The sequence below is a fragment of the Schistocerca piceifrons genome, chromosome 6 (genome assembly GCF_021461385.2).
Source record: "Schistocerca piceifrons isolate TAMUIC-IGC-003096 chromosome 6, iqSchPice1.1, whole genome shotgun sequence".
Classification (NCBI taxonomy): domain Eukaryota; kingdom Metazoa; phylum Arthropoda; class Insecta; order Orthoptera; family Acrididae; genus Schistocerca; species Schistocerca piceifrons.
This window is the reverse complement of record NC_060143.1, coordinates 263,659,093-263,670,329: the sequence shown is the minus strand read 5'-3', so window position 1 is coordinate 263,670,329 and position 11,237 is coordinate 263,659,093. Positions and strand designations below refer to the sequence as shown.

General features: G+C 41.7%; 1 non-coding gene across 1 annotated transcript; it reads right to left on the bottom strand.

Moving 5' to 3' along the window:
- Positions 1-9,918: 9,918 nt before the first annotated feature.
- Positions 9,919-10,002, bottom strand: Trnas-gga. The gene is given in 2 exon segments: positions 9,919-9,953; positions 9,963-10,002. It is a non-coding gene; the product is annotated as a tRNA-Ser (tRNA).
- Between the last annotated feature and the right edge of the window lie 1,235 nt (positions 10,003-11,237).

Here is an 11,237-nt window from a genome sequence, read left to right as displayed (position 1 = left end):
GAGAAACTTAACATCAGGATTGATGGTCACGAAGTCAATGAAGTTAAGGAATTCTGCCACCTAGGCAGTAAAATAACGAATGACGGACGGAGCTAGGAGGACATCAAAAGCAGACTCGCTATGGCAAAAAAGGCATTTCTGGCCAAAAGAAGTCTACTAATATCAAATACCGGCCTTAATTTGAGGAAGAAATTTCTGAGGATGTACGTCTGGAGTACAGCATTGAATGGTAGTGAAACATCTGTGGGAAAACCGGAACAGAAGAGAATCGAAGCATTTGAGATGTGGTGCTATAGACGATAAGGTAAGGAATGAGGAGGTTCTACGCAGAATCGGAGAGGAAAGGAATATGTGGAAAACACTGATAAGGAGAAGGGACAGGATGATAGGACATCTGCTAAGACATGAGGGAATGACTTCCATGGTACTAGAAGGAGCTGTAGAGGGCAAAAACTGTAGCGGAAGACAGAGATTGGAGAACATCAAGCAAATAATTGAGGACGTAGGTTGCAAGTGCTACTCTGAGATGAAGAGGTTAGCACAGGAAAGGAATTCGTGGATATGGACCCAACTTGTCGACAAAACAGTGTGCAAGCTGGTGGTTTCTCCGTGGAATGTGAATTTGGAGATGCATTTCAATAAAGCATTTTCTGCATGGGTGACTGTACTCCAAGCCAAGAGAAGAATCCAGGCGAATTGCCTACCAGAGTATGGAGTCATGTCACTACAGGTCAATAGACAGAGTACCATACTGTGCCATCTCCAAGCTGTAAGAGGGGGACCTCTAGCCCTGAGTGACACCTTCAGGCATCAGTCACTGATGGAATAGTGTGCCGGAGATCGTCAAATGTCAACAGCCCTCCCGGCACCACCTCAGCCATCCCCACGTAGTAGCAGACCATGGCCACCGAGTCCCAACTTTGAAATCCAAGAAATCATTTGTCCTAAGTTCAGAACAGTGAGAAATTGAAAATCCAAGACGAAATTACTGTGGATGTTTTCCTCCACCACACTGACCCTCACAGTGCATCTAGCTCCCCTATAGATCATGGACACTGTGTCTCAAATTTAGCATCAAAGATACTGTGTATCCTAAGCAAAAACGGAGGGTAAATTTGTACATGCAAAGTAGTAGCTTAGGAAGTTGTCTGTCATGATGGTGTAGTCACCCCTGTCGTCACAGGCCTTGTGACCTAAATTAAATTAATGAGTACATTCTAAAATGGCAGAAGAACGTTCATGCTTAAATCCTTATTGAAAAATATTGGGAAGTTCAGAATTGTCATAAGTTTAAAATGGCAGACATGGTGCAACAGACCACATGTATTACGCCACACAACCGCTACCAACGCTTCGTGTGAAATTAAAAAATTCAATCACTCTTTACCTTTGGGATAACCAGTGTAGTAGCTATGTAACTGAAAGTTACAGGTAAGTGACAATGTTCATAAAATTCACCAATAAAAAATTAATGTGGGGAGGGGTGGCAGCTATTAAACAAGCCAGTTTTGTTCGAAGTTAGCCTTCACAAATGCATCAGAACATTTGAACCGCTATACACCAGACAAGTTGTCTCTAAAGTTAAAAGGAAACATCGATTCAAAACCAACAAATTGGTAGAAATACAAAAGCCTAAAGAGAACGACATGAGAGCAGCGGTCTGTATTTTTCTTGTGCTCAGATTCTCAACGCGAAAAGGTGTAACCAGCTCTAGACACAGGACTCCGTGCGCATCCTGTCCAACCATAACAGACAAGAGAGATACAGGCCGAATAACGGTAGCTCAGAGTGGCATCTCATACGGCGAGGTACTGTGCGGTGCTGGCGTGAACTCTGCTGGCAAATGGGTGTCGGAGCAGCAGTGCTAAAGAGCGCATCAGCCCTCGGAGGCTAATAACACAACGCCGCACTCCAGTTCACCAAGGAGAGGCGAGTCACCTGAGTCAACTAAGGAAGACACTGAAGATAGTTTTTTGGTATGTTTCACAGAAAGCGCAGTGCATCCAAAGCAAATGGGATCAGTTGTGTATTAACTCATCCACTGATTTTGCATCGTTATCGATATGATACTATTTATTGAACGAATTTTGAGACGGGCTACTAGGTTCGTAACAGGTCGATGCATCCATACAAAACTAAGTCGTTTCATAAGGAGTGTGGGTAAATGGTGCTGCTTCTACTAAAAGACTAGGTCTCTGCAGACTGCTAATGATTCGCTCAGATGTGAAATATCCCATGTATGTAACATCATATCTTTTCTCGAACTAAGTCTTCAACAAAAGAAAACAGAATTTCAACTCATCTTTCAAAGAAATGTTCTAGTGCAATTTTCGACGTTAGTTGAAGTCCTATCGACCATTATCTGTTTGATGTGCAGCAATCCATAGAATTAGCACGTTAAGGGTGTCCTCGTCAGGTGCCAAGAGGCCTGCGGGTCAGATCACACAACAACCATGGTAATAATGCTGCTGTGTAGAATAAAGTGTCGTCTTTGCGCACTCGTAAGTAATAGCACCAAAACGAAAACAAAATATATTATGATTGGTATAACATAGGGAGAGAATCTCGAAGTATATAATTACAGGATAATCGGAGAATACTGTACAAGTATATGCAGGTAATACTGTTAAATGGAACTATTAATTAAAAACTGTAAAAGGAAAGGAGAATTTAGAAATAGATGCATGCGAGGACAGCCGCATTTCTCTTCTGAACTTACCGATATGCTTCAGTTATTGTACTATCATCAGGAACAAGAATATGATACTTGTCCATCTTTATCTTTCACAATAACTGTGATTGTGGTGGTGGTGGTTAGTGTTTAACGTCCCGTCGACAACGAGGTCATTAGAGACGGAGCTCAAGTTCGGGTTAGGGAAGGAGTGGGAAGTAAATCGGCCGTGCCCTTTCAAAGGAATCACCCCGCATTTGCCTGAAATGATTTAGGGAAATCACGGAAAACCTAAATCAGGATGGCTGGAGACGGGATTGAATCGTCGTCCTCCCGAATGCGAGTCCAGTGAGCTAACCACTGCGCCACCTCGCTCGGTACAATAACTGTGAAGCAAGTGCATAGAGAAATGTGCACATAGCGCTGTCGGCATCTAACCGTTTCTCTTACAGACTGAAAAAAGCACCATCTCTCGCTGTTGATAGAATTTTGAAATCTAATCTTCCTTCCTGCAATACCGCCAATAAATATATACAAGCAAGGTGATCCAGCTGCCCACATGAATGGGTTTTACGCGACCCACAACGCCTTCAGTAACCAAGCGCGAGATTTTCATATTCTTCCGATAGCTACGCGCAAGCTATTAACCCTACAGAAAAAATGATGTAGGAACTTCAATGTTGTTGAATTTTCTACTGAGATACGTTTCTGCAGAAGCCCCCAGCTTTCGATTTATTCAAGAAAAACGGTATTGAAAGTCGCTTTTGTACGTTTTTCTTGAATAATTCGAAAACTACTATATTAAATTCCATACAAAAAGGTCAACTTTTTCTGTAGGACTAATAATTTGCATGTAGTGAGCGACAGAATATGAAATTTCGCATGTGATATTTCAAGATATTGTGGATTAAATAAAACCCATCGGTAGGGGCAGATAAATCACACTGTATAGTTCCTGTCTCTCTTTATTTTATCCAAGTTATATTACTTGGAATATTCAACTTCTTAGTTGCGATTTTTAACCTGCTAAGTCGAAACAAGGCCCCGGGATTAGACAACATTCCATTAGAACTACTGACAGCATTGGGAGAGCCAGGCCTAACAAACCTCTACCATCTAGTGAGCAAGACGTATGAGACAGGTGAAATACCTTCAGACTTCAAGAAGAATATAATAATCCGAATCCCAAAGAAAGCAGGTATTAACAGATATGAAAATCATTGAACTATCAGTTCAATAAGTCACAGCTGCAAAATACTTACGCGAATTCTTTACAATCGAATGGAAAAACTGGTAGAAGCCGACCTCGGGGAAGATCAGTTTGGATTCCGTAGAAATGTTGGAACACGCGAGGCAATACTGACCCTACGACTTACCTTAGATGAAAGATTAAGGAAAGGCAAACCTACGTTTCTAGCATTTGTAGACTTAGAGAAAGCTTTTGACAATGTTCCCTGGAATACTCTCTTTCAAATTCTGGAGGTGGCAGGGGTAAAATACAGGGAGCGAAAGGCTATTTACACTTTGTACAGAAACCAGATGGCAGTTATAAGAGTCGATGGACATGAAAGGGAAGCAGTGGTTGGGAAGGGAGTGAGACAGGGTTGTAGCCTCTCCCCGATGTTATTCAATCTGTATATTGAGCAAGCAGTAAAGGAAACGAAAGAAAATTTCGGAGTAGGTATTAAAATCCATGGATAAGAACTAAAAACTTTGAGGTTCGCCGATGACATTGTAATTCTGTCAGCGACAGCAAAGGACCTGGTGTAGCAGCTGAACGGAATGGACAGTGTCTTGAAAGGAGGATATAAGATGAACATCAACAAAAGCAAAACGACAATAATGGAATGTAGTCGAATTAATTCCGGTGATGCTGTGGGAATTAGATTACGAAATGAGACACTTAAAGTAGTAAAGGAATTTTGCTATTTGGGGAGCAAAATAACTGATGATGGTCGAAGTAGGTAGGATATAAAATGTAGACTGGCAATGGCAAGGAAAGCGTTTCTGAAGAAGAGAAATTTGTTAACATCGAGTATTGATTTAAGTGTCAAGAAGTCGTTTCTGAAAGTATTTGTATGGAGTGTAGCCATGTATGGAAGTGAAACATGGACGGTAAATAGTTTAGGCAAGAAGAGAATAGAAGCTTTCGAAATGTGGTGCTACAGAAGAATGCTGAAGAATAGACGGGTAGATCACATAACTAATGAGGAGGTATTGAACAGAATTGGGGAGAAGAGGAGTTTGTGGCACAACTTGACCAGAAGAAGGGATCGGTTGATAGGACATGTTCTGAGGCATCAATGGATCACCAATTTAGTACTGGAGGGCAGCGTGGAGGGTAAAAATCGTAGAGGGAGACCAAGAGATGAATACACTAAGCAGATTCAGAGGAATGTAGGCTGCAGTAGGTACTGGGAGATTAAGAGGCTTGCACAGGATAGAGTAGCATGGAGAGCTGCATCAAACCAGTCTCAGGACTGAAGACCACAACAACAACAACAGAAATGGCGAGGTTCTGGCAGCACTATGTGCATATTTCTCTAGCCACTTGCTTCACAATTATTATGAGAGCTCTGAATGAACAACTGTTATGCTCTTACTCACGACGTTACCACAATATCTGCAGCATACTGTTACGTTCAAGCCCTAAACACTGGTGCCCTTGCGTGCGTTTATATGTGCCAATGAGATCGCTTTCGTGGAACAGAACATGTTTATTGTAGAGTTTTTCGCTTTGCAGTATTAGCTATGGGATTCTGTTTACTACACAATAGAGAGTCAGAATTGTACCAGTAATTGTTACGGTAACACTAATTAAAATGGTCAGTCGTGCTCGACAGAACATCTGAGTAAGACAAACACAGAACATCTTTATTGTTGCAGAAATTCAATAAAGCGTTTCCTTTAATGTTATTAACTTACACAATATTTAACGATGCAGTTTTCGCTAAGATCGGATCGGAATAACAAAAGAGTACATAATGGACCAGAGAAGTGAGAGATCATGCAGCATTTCTTTAATCTATACTGCCAGTTTTTAAAACTGGGAAGACAGCATAATTTTCGTCGTTAGGTGGTGGCTGTGTGTGACTCGTCTATTTTCTTTTTATGTTCCTTTATCCCATTTAAGCACAGCGCAAACTATCTCTTGATCCAGAGTGTTGAATTTCATTAATGATATCTTATTTTTGGTAGGTTCATGAACAATGTTGCGCCACGTTGGCGTCTATTCCAGGACTTTAGATGCTTTTTCAGTATCTTATACACAGACTTGTGTTTTCGTATGCATATTTACCTGCATATCTTTGCAGTTAAAAACTGGCTTTGGTCTCCGTGGTGTGCAAGATAACTGCTTTCTTTTTCAAGGTATTAGACAGGCTGATTGAAATTCTTTAACAGCCAACCGCAACATAAATTTTTTCTTAGATCAAATTTCGTAGACTACTGTGGAGAATGTAAGCACCATCGCTTGTTTTTATTTCTTCCCTGAGAACATGCCGTCAACAAAGATGTGCAGCTAACCATTGGTTCGAGCTGCTGTTTTGTTAGTACATAGTTCTTAGTGAAAACCAATTCTTGACATACTGGCGGACGGTAAACAGTGTACCGCGAACTGAATTACATCGCGTTTAGGAGATTCGTAGATGATATGAAGTGACCTCCTGATACATTTTAAACCGATGGCTCCCTGGTTGTAAATCTATAGTAAAGTCCAGAAAGTTGATCGCCGTACCGCCTATTCCGTACTGAATGTTGTATATTTATGCTATTTATTTAGTTTTTATGGAACAGCAAGTAGTTCCTTTCCTTTAGATTCTCTACTTAACAATAAATAAGACGTTTTGAAAATTTTCTTGAAACAATAACACTAGAACCTAGGTTTGTGTTCCAAAACATGTGTCAAGTAAAATTATTAGTCACGTTACATGAGCAATAGTGTGTTAGTTCTTAAGTAATAAGTACATTGTTTCACTAAGAATTTACAGTCACGTCAGTTAAAACCACTACTTTCATTGTAGGCAGACGTATCCTGTAATTATTTTTCTCGGTGAAACGGTACTTCCTCGTTACTCGGCAATAATATAATTAGAGGGTCTGCATTTCATCCGGAAATTACCAAGTGTAAACGAATAACTAAAGAAATTGTGTTTACTTCATTAGTCAAGTGACAAATATCACTTTCATCACACTGCGACAGCAAACTGTGGTAACGTACCCATATCGTAAAGTAATTTTCGGTTTAGGTATTTCACATAAATTAATGTTTTCGGGAAACTCTTTAAATAATTACCTCCATAAACAAAATCTCGAATCAACACCATTTAATTGTAATTGTGTATTCATGTTATTGCGTCATTCTGCCACACAACTTAATGTGATTTAGGTATGATATTAACGTCGGTTAGCTTCATTAAATTTATATTACGAATATAAAATTTACGCTCCATGAATTTTCCAATAATAACACAGCGATATTGTAATGAAACCACGGAATCATGGAATCGATTGTCATCAGTGAAAGTTATTTGTTTCTTTATTTAATATTTTACCAACCATTGGCGAAAAGTTTTTAAAATAGATTACGAACATCACTGTACATGAAAATTGAATTGCCAGTGAAAATAGCAGTGCTTCTGATGACGGTTACGAGTCTCTGTTGCAATGTACCGTATGTGCTTATCATTCCTACAGTTCATCACGAGAGAGCGGCTCCAGAAAGAAGTCATTCTGGGAGACTTTTACCGTAATATGTCATATCCACTACACTGCCTGACACTGATGCGGGGTCTTTTAAGTTATACGAATAACGTTAAGAACATAATTGTTTTCAACAATTTGAAGATTCCCAGCAGATTGTGCCAAATAATTGGTATTGTGAGAAAAATATCGACACAAATTCTCTAACAGTTGTGAGCACATGCATAGAAGGAGAAAGATGTAAATATTAAGTAGCAGTGTGATTCTCGTAAAAATCAGACTACTGAAGTAAAATAAAGACAGAACGAGATTTTCACGGTGCAGTAGAGTGTGCGCTGATATGAAACATCCTGGCAGATTAAAACTGTGTGCCGGACCGAGACTCGAACTCGGGACCTGTGCCTTGACCGCGAAAGGCAAAGGTCCGAGTTCGAGTCTCGGTCCGGCACACAGTTTTAATCTGCCAGGAAGTTTCAAAATAAAGACAGCCTTGAGTTGTTAGTGCAGCCTCGAACAACTAAAACGAATTCATATAAAAATTCTAAGATTTATTTCACTATTTTTGGAGCCCAAGAAATGATTCGGAGCCACACGTTGTTGGTAACAATGACAATTAAGGAATGCAGCTAGTCGAGATGTAAACAAATAGTCGTGGCACGGAGAAAGGAAAGACGCCGAGAGATGTTGGCCTTCCCACAAAATGATTAATGCAGTAGGACAAATAATAAGAATAGGAATTTGTAATAGCAAAGAAGATCAGGCTGTAGAGTTCTACAGTTACCCGATGCTGAAACAATGCTACAAATTTTCTACTTTACAGGGCAGGAGACGGGCATGAAGAAAGGAAGCTGCAATGCTACCAATCTTCTCTCCGTTATTCAGGCAGTAGAGAGCAGCTGGCGGATTGGCGTCACCTTGATGTCATCCGGGGAACTTGGTTACACTCTCCACAAATCGACTACATCTGTAAATTCAGAGAGGATGTTTCATGACACATTCATCATGCCAGTAGCAACTTACAGACTCGAAACTATGAAACTTACAACAACTAACGTAAATGGAGTCGGGATCGGTCAAAGGACAATAAAGAGAACAATGACTCTAAGAGGCAGGACCAAAAACGAAGAGATAAGGAGGAACCTGGGGGTCGATTACATTTTCGAGTGGACAGCGAGACTGAAGTGTCGTTGGGTAGGGTCCGTGGCCATAAACAACTTCTGATGGACTACAATGATGCACTAGCGTCAGAGATTCTCAAATGAATGTGTCGAACAGCTACTGCCGACATGGGTAGAAGATTTCCAATCGCAAGTAGGAAAAGAAACAGAATTCATACCACTCACTAAAGAGGAACATGGAGATCTTTGGAAGAGTCCAAGGTCCAGGAGTTTACACTTGGTGGCTAAAGGAGAAGAATCGCCCATAATTTAATGCGGTGTTTGATTCATTCACATTACGATCGTCAACTAGGCAATGGGGGCCCGTTGGGGAATATATGAACAGGGTAGAAAAAGGTCGCAAGGGCTTTGTGCCTCTGACATATGGAACAGGAGGTTGTGTCGATCATTTTAGAGGTAATTAATCCATTGTATAAGTCACGAAACTTGTTTGTTCAACCATCCAAAAGCTTCATGGCCTTGAAAGCCTTGATTTATAAGGCTGAAGGGACTAGATATATTGATGCCGTCGGGTTGGAGGGGGAGGGAGGAGGTGGGGACGAGAGGGAGGTGTGAAGCGACTGCTCTGTCAGCACCTACAGGGAAGAGAGAGGTTAGCTAGTTTTTTTTTTAATTTTTTAATTTTTTTTATTTTTGAAAAGGCCAGGAACGCTTTAGATCAGCATCTGCATCAACAGCTACCACTAGCTTGATATTCAACCTTAAGTGCCTGGCAGACGGTTCATTAAACAACTTTCTATCTCTGTACAATTCCACTCTTGAGCAGCACGCAGTAAAACCGACCACTTAAATCCTTCCGTGCGAGCTCTGATTTCTTTTATTATGTTTCAATGGTCATTTCTTCCTATACAGGTACGGGTGACCAAAATATTTTCGCATTCGGAGGAGAAAGTTGCAGATTGAAATTTAGTGAAATTATCTCGCCGTAACCAAAAACTCCTTTGCTTTAGTGATTGCCACCTACAACTCTCGTATGGTCACGTTTCGCGATAACAGAAAACGACCCGCCCTTCTTTGAACTTCCTTCCGTCAAATATTATGTGGTAAGTTTCAAATGGTTCAAATGGCTCTGAGCACTATGGGACTTAACTGCCAGCCGACCGGAGTGGCCGAGCGGTTCCAGGCGCTACAGTCTGGAGCCGCGCGACTGCCACGGTCGCAGGTTCGAATCCTGCTCGGGCATGGATGTGTGTGATGTCCTTAGGTTAGTTAGGTTTAAGTAGTTCTAAGTTCTAGGGGACTAAAGACCTCAGAAGTTAAGCCCCATAGTGCTCAGAGCCGTTTTTCAACTTAACTGCTGAGCTCGTCAGTCCCCTAGAACTTAGAACTACTTAAACCTAACTAACCTAAGGACATCACACACATCCATGCCTGAGGCAGGATTCGAACCTGCGACCGCAGCGGTCACGCGATTCCAGACTGTAGCGCCTAGAACCGCTCGGCCACCCAGGCCGGCTATGTGGTAAGGATCCCACACTGCACAGCAATCCTAGCTGAAGAGAGACAAGCGTAGCGTCGACATTTCCTTTAGTGAATTTGTTGCACCTTGTATCTGGTCTCTCTATATACGAGGGCGGTTCAGAAAGTAACCTCCGATTGGTCACAATGCGGGTTGTGGGGGGAGTAGCGACGCCATCTATGCGTTCACGCACTCAACAGGTCAGTCGGCATCAAGCCGTGGTCGAGTGAACGTCGTACCTGCGTTAGTTTAGTTTTTGTGGCAGTTTGAAACGTGTGCTGCAATACAAAACCCCGCCAAATGTGAAGTGCGTGCTGTCATAAGGTTTTTTACAGCCAAAGGATATCCTGCAGCAGCTATTCATCGTGAGCTTTGTGCCGTGTACGGACCAAGAGTTATGAGTGAAGGAGTTGTCCGTGAATGGGTACGTTTATATAAAAGTGGACGAGAAAACGTTCATGATGAAGAGAGCAGTGGTAGACCATCATTGGTGACTGACGAACTCGTTCAGACAGTTGATGCAAAAGTTCGTGAAAATCGACGTTTCTCAATGTCGGAGTTGTCTACTGGTTTTCCACAGATTTCTAAGACTCTCTTGTGCGAGATAGTGACAGCAAGATTGGGTTACCGTAAGTTCTGTGCACGATGGGTGCCCAAATTTCTTACCGACCACCACAAAACTCAAAGAATGGCCTCTGCATTAGACTTTCTGTCACGTTATGAGGACGTAGGAGAACCATTGTTAAACAGAATCGTGACCGGTGACGAAACCTGGATTAAGTACGTGAACCCTGAGACAAAAGAACAATCAAAGATGTGGGCACATTCAAATTCGCCTACCAAACCAAGAAAAGCCTCGCAAGATTTTTCTGCCAGAAAACTGATGGCAACGGTGTTTTGGGATGCCAAAGGGGTGTTGTTGGTTGAATTCATGGAACGTGGTACGACCATTAATCAAGACGTGTACTGTGAAACAATAAAAAAGTTACGACGGACTATACAGAACAAACGCCGTGGTATGCTGACTTCCGGTATCGTTTTTTTGCACGATAACGCCCGTCCTCACTCTGCTCGCAGAACAACGGCCCTTCTTGAGTCCTTCAAGTGGGACGTTATCAACCATCCACCTTACAGCCCAGACCTGGCGCCAAGTGATTATCACCTCTTCATGCATTTGAAGAAATGGCTCGGATCACAGCGGTTTGATGACGACGAAGAGCTCAAAGAT